The 6,000-nt window shown below is 47.5% G+C and overlaps 1 long non-coding RNA gene across 2 annotated transcripts in view; it reads right to left on the reverse strand.

Moving 5' to 3' along the window:
• Positions 1 to 6,000, reverse strand: part of LOC116555669 — a 59,730-nt gene that overhangs the window by 35,116 nt on the left and 18,614 nt on the right. Inside the window, exons 2-3 of one of the 2 annotated variants that reach the window (XR_004270621.1) lie at positions 4,189 to 4,279; positions 3,752 to 3,912 (exon numbers count right to left, since the gene is read on the reverse strand). This is a non-coding gene — a long non-coding RNA (uncharacterized LOC116555669). Of the gene's footprint in view, positions 1 to 3,751; positions 3,913 to 4,188; positions 5,762 to 6,000 lie in introns of those variants that run through there. The other variant, XR_004270620.1, reaches the window with a different exon arrangement.

The raw sequence follows: 6,000 nt of genomic DNA on the forward strand, positions 1-6,000 counted from the left end.
CCATCGTGGGTGGAGATGAAACTGTGAAGAGTGGATATTAAAGACACTGGCTGCTCTGAACGTCCCCAGATCGGCAGCCAGATTACTGGCCTGGGCAGCACCTGCACCCTCTCCATCCTACCCTGGCTGGCTGGAGGAGGCTCTGTCCTTGGGCAACAGTGGGTGCCCCACGTAAAGGAGCTAGCACCCACTTATCCTGGGAAAGAGGGCTTCCTGCACCATAAACTAAAAGTGCAGAAAGATGTTAAAAATAGGAAGGAAAAACATAGCAAACATGGAATTATCTCTTTTCTTTAAAGAAGAAAAGGAAGAAAATTCGTTTTATCTGAATAATCGGTGGCATTGATCTGTCTTCTAAGAGCAGGCTTTAGACTTGTTTCCCTCAATAGGAAGCAAGCATGGGGGCCAGATACTGACAGGAAGCAGTTCCTTCATATTAATAGTTGTCATTTATGTGCCACACACTCCTCTAAGTGTTTAACAGTCTTTGAAAGAGCTATGTTCATCTTCGATTTGCAGATGAGGAAACAGAGTCGCCAAGGAGGTTATTAGCTTAACTCTGAAGCCATGCAGCAGGTGGTAACAGAGCTGAGGCTCAAACTCCATTCTGTCTGCTCCTAAGGCTATCCTGTTAAGCAGAGGTATGGCCAGGAATTTGGATTCAAAACATGTTTTGGTTTCCTTTAGTTTTACTGCAAACCGGGTGGCTTAAAACAACATAAATGCTTCTCGTAGTTCCTGAGGCTAAAATCCCTCCTTGTATCTTTCTAGCCCTGGTGGGGGCCAGCAGTCCTGGGCTTGTAGCAGCACCACTCCAGCTCTGCCCTTATGGTCACACAGCATTCTCCATGTGTGTCTGTCTTGTATCATCCTCCCTCTTCTTATTAGGACAGCAGCCCTACTGGATTAAGGGCCCACCCTATTCCAATGTGACCTCATCCTAACTAATTATATCTGCAAAACCCTATTTCTAACGGAGGTCACATTCTTAGATACTGGGGGTAGGACTTCAGTATGTGTTTTGGGGGAACATGATTCAACCCATAACAAGCAGCCAGAAACTCAGTTTTTTTTTTTTTCCTTTTTTTTTTTTTTTTTTTACATGCAGTTTTGTTCCTGTCACCCAGTCTGGAGTCCAATGGCACAATCTTAACTCACTGCAACCTCCACCTCCCAAATTCAAGCAATCCTCCTGCCTCAGCCTCCTGAGTAGCTGGGATTACAGGTGCACACTACCATGCTCAGCTACTTTTTGTATTTTTAGTTAGGATGGGGTTTCACCATGTTAGCCAGGCTGGTCTCAATCTCCTGACCTCAGGTGATCCACCCACCTCGGCCTACCAAAGTGTTGGGATTATAGGCATGAGCCACCACACCAGACCCAGAAACTCAGTTTCTAAACAAGAAGATTCAGAGAAAGAGAGGAGGGGCTTGTTCTCCTCCCTCACAGAGGGACCCCTGGTCAGGCACTCAATGCCTTTGATCTTAAGTCTCCATCTCTGTCTTTGTTCACCTGCTGCTAAGGAGATGGCTCCAGAAGAAGAGGCTAGCTCAGCACTGCAACAGGAATAAGGAAGAGCATGGGGAGGAAGTTCAAGCTTCAAAATGTGGTGCCCTGTCAGTTGCTGTATTCTGGAGCAAAACTCTATGACCCATCCTGGTTAAGACTCTACTCATAAAATACTTCTTCCAGGTAGGGTCCTTGACTGGAAGCATGGAAACCAACTCTGGATGACTTTAACTGAAATGAAATCTATTTTGTAGCTAGGATCTAGCTCAGTCGATAGCCAAGGAGGCTGGGGGGATCAGCTTAAACAGTGGCCAGGAGCAAGGGATTTCTAAGAGATGACCATAATCAGAACCAACCAGTCCAATGCAGACATTAGTGCCACTGAGCCTTGTCCCGGTGCCATGGGCCCCCAGCCCTGCTGCTGGTAGGACTTTGACATTACTACTGCTACCACCACACTGCCAGCAAAAATTCTCTACGGCCCCTGACTTTTCAGGCCACTGGCTCCAGATTCATAGTCATTGGTTGAGCTTGAGTGTAGCACACCCATCTAAGGACTCGCTGCAAGGGAGTCTGGGAAAGTGTGAGTCTATCTTTTTGAGCCTTAATAGAGAAAGACAGCCACCGCCTCCTCCTACCACGGGTCATACACTGAACAGTTACACAGATATAGGAAGGAGGTTCAAATGTTAGGCAAACAATGCAAAGTTGGTTTTCAGGGAAGATTCCATCTTTGTATCCAGGAACAAAGGTAGATGGCAGGTGTCAGGGCCAAATCTGCTAAAAAGAGAGTTCACAGCTCACAGACTGGAGAGATTGGTACCAGAGGTCTCTGACTGGCCACAGAAACAAAGCATAGATTAGAGGTTGCCATGGGCTACAGATGGGGGAATGGGAAGCGGCTGCTTTTTAAGGAGACAAAAATGTTCTGTAATTAGGCTGTGCAGATGGTTGAGGTGATGGTGATTGTGGTGATGGACATTGTAAATATACCAAAACCACTGAATTGTACACATTAAAGGGCTGAATTTTATGTTACACGATTTTATCGCAATAAAGAGGTTTCAGAGGGGTAGCCAGACCCCTCGAGTTCAAGTTCACAGAGAAAGAGGATTCCGTCATCAAAAACTAATGCAATGGGCACCGGAGTTCCATTAAATTCTGCATAAGAATGATTCAATTTGATGGACCTGTGCTGGTCTATGGGAATGGAATCAGTGGGCCAAATTTGTCAGTAGCCCCAAATCTCCCACTTTTTTATGACTCCATGTCTTTGCTTGCTGAGTCACAAGGAAGACATACATTCTTCGTTATTTCTGCCCAGAATCACTGGAAGACAATGCCTAGTGCTGATGGGTTTTCCACCTGAGATAGAAGCTTTGTTGTTTTAAATGAACTTGTCTTGGGGCGGTAGGGGACACAGAATACAGAACCAGAATATGAATGATATTCGGTGCCGTAGAGCCTGTGGTGCCTATGCCAGCGACTGCTCACTCAATCCTCTCCCCATTCCGTGAGGTGGGTTTGTAGGCATTGAGGGTGATGGAGCAAACAATGTTTGACAAACAATGCAAAGTTGGTTTTCAGGGGGAAAAAAAGTAGTGAGGTAAGACGGAGTGAACTATTGAATGAGCTAGAAGGGACTCCATAGTTAGCTCCCTTTTTGCAGATGAGAAACTGAGCCACAGAGAAATTGTGTGATTGACATCTGGGCCATCTCCTTCAGAATTCTCAACCAATCTTCATTACCACATCTGCCACGGGCATATATATTCAAGGATGTGGCATGCCATGGGAGTAAGTAAGGTGGTAAAAGTGCAAGGAGAAGAGCAGAGATAAGGGGGACTTCCTGTAGGAAAGACCAAATAACTTTGAAGGAGAGAAGAGCTCAGTTTCCCTTTTTTAATTTTGGGGGCATGCCTACCCAAACCTTTAGCCAAGTCTGCTGTAGAAACAAAGATCTTGTGTAAGCAGAGTTTCTTGTTTTTCGTTTTTGGCAAGAGGTGGTTGATTGGTTAATAAAAAAAGATAAGTTTCACATTTGGATCAGGGCTGGCAGAAATAAAGGAACAGAGATGAGATGTAGAGATGGGAACTTCCTAACAGAAGCCATAAGTCAGATCTAAATGTGAACTTGAGGTGGTAAAACCACCTTGGAATTCACAGCAATTGCAGCTACTCATAACTAGATCTTAAGGGGTGGGGAAGACCCCGTCATTATGTGGATTCTACATTTTTTACCTCCTATATTAGGCTTTGAGGCTTTTCAGGATCCAAATTGGATTCATCTTCAAAGTTCCACTAGCACATTGTAGGGACTCCATAACTGTCTGCTGAATTAATACACACAAGGAGAGGTTTCTGGTGCATACATCATTACGTAAGTCAGAAACTGTATTTACCTACAAGTAAAAGACCAGATTTCAGTGTTTACATAGATGAGAAATTGAAAGGTGGGCACAGAGTCTGCTGTATGTCACAATGTCACCAATGTGCTTCTGTCATTCTGTTCTTCATCTCTTTCAAACATCCCCACAGTCCCAAAGTGGCTGCTGTATCTCCAAAGCACACCCACCACTCCCATCCTTCCCCCTTAACCACACCCCCACTTCTCCCACCCTTCTTACCTCCTCCGTGACCTCCCCCTCCCCCCTCACCTCCTCTCTCATCCTTCTCACCTCCTCCAGTTCTCATGGCTCCCCCCACACCAGCTCCTTCTGAGAGCCTGGTCCTTGTCTTCCCCATGTTCTTCCAACCCCATGTTCATGTCTAGAAGAAGAAAAGGAAAGAGACCAGTGGTTTTCTCTAAGCCAGACTTTACTTGAGATGGAAAGCCTTTCCAGGAACCTCTGGCTACATTTTACCAGCCAGAACAGGCCAGGTGGAGGGAGGCAAGGTAGAAGGGAGTTGATATAGAGGTGATAAGAAAGAGAGGGTCTTGACCTTCCTTACATCCCGGCTGGGGATGTATCTGAAATGTAAGCATTTTTTATATCATTGCAAGAGTGACAATGGATATGAAGGAGAATGACAAGCACCTGCAAATGAGGAAACTGAGGTTCCGAGAGATGAACCTGCCTTAAATTACACAGCTGGGATTCTAGGGGACTTAGAAGCCCCTTGCTGCTGGGAGGGCACACAGCAGCAGCCTCTCCTCTTCTTCCGTTCTCCAGGTTCCTTCCAGTGAGGTCTGCGTTTGTTCTTTCTCAGAGGCCAGGCCAAGCCAGAACTCACAGGCAAAGCCCTTGGTCTCGCAGCAAAGTCTTACATCAAACAAATTAAAGGCCTCTCAGCTCTGCAACTCTGCTCCTGCCTTCCAGCCAGGGATGGAGGGATGATGCTGGGGCCACCAGGACCCTGAGTCATCGCTGCGGGGGCAGCTCTGGATAGGGCATCAGTAGACCTCGGGCAGCCCCTGGGTACCAGGGACCTGGCCTGGGAAGGACCTGCATTACTAAGGATTCACACCACCTTCCCCTCCCCCTGGACACCCTGCCGTGGTGGCTCAGGTCACAGACTGGACCGGGCCCCTCTGCCAGCCTTCCCCCGACTTCACAATGCTGTATTATCAGAAACCATGAGGTGTACAGCAGAGTGGGCAGGGAATGACTCTCCATGACTCATTTCGAAGGACCCAGAGTCAGCGTGAGAGGGGGTGGAGGTCAAATCCAGTAGCAGCTCAGAGGAGCCACCACCAGCTGTAAAAATAGGTTTCATATCACAGTCTGGTACATCCATCTGCAGATAAGCATGCAGCATAGAAACACATATGCAGCAGCCCCTCCCTTCACTACGTGCAATAAAGTGTGGTCCTATTCTACTTCCTTCCTTCCCTCCTTCCTTTCCTTCCTTCTTTCCTTCCTTCCTTTTTTCCTTCCTTCCTTCCATTCTCTCTCTCCCTCTCCCTTTGATAAACGCTGGTTGGTTGAGACCACAAAAATAATGTCATGATACCTTGAGGGGAAACCTGCTGCTAAATTACGGTGACTTAGCATATTGGATTTGCAACACAACTGAACTGGGTTTGAACTTGCTAGTGTGTGAACAAAGCCAAATGACTCAGCCTCTGGCATTGCACGACTTTTCTGAACCACTAACACCATGATTCCAGTTCCTGACCTTTCTTCTGGTCCACACCACGACCTCCAGCCTGACCTCTGTAAAATGCACCCGGACCTGGCGGCTGCACTTTCCCGCTGCATGCACTTTCCACCTGCAGCCTGGCAGTCCTTGTCCACACACTTCATGCATTCTCTCTGATCTCAATAAAAAGACAAAGTTCCCACCTTGGCTGGAATCCTGCCCGCCTTTCCCACCCTCCCCACTCGGCCTCACCCCCACCGTCCACACTGAACCCCACCCACCACTACACCCTCCACACTGAACCCCACCCACCTCTCCATCCTCCACACTCAAGCCCACCCCACCACTTCACCCTCCACACTCAAGCCCACCCCACCTCTCCCACCCTCCACACTCAAGCCCACCCC

This window comes from Sapajus apella, unplaced genomic scaffold, assembly GCF_009761245.1.
Source record: "Sapajus apella isolate SASKATOON/1434 unplaced genomic scaffold, GSC_monkey_1.0 scaffold15, whole genome shotgun sequence".
NCBI classification, from domain to species: Eukaryota; Metazoa; Chordata; class Mammalia; order Primates; family Cebidae; genus Sapajus; species Sapajus apella.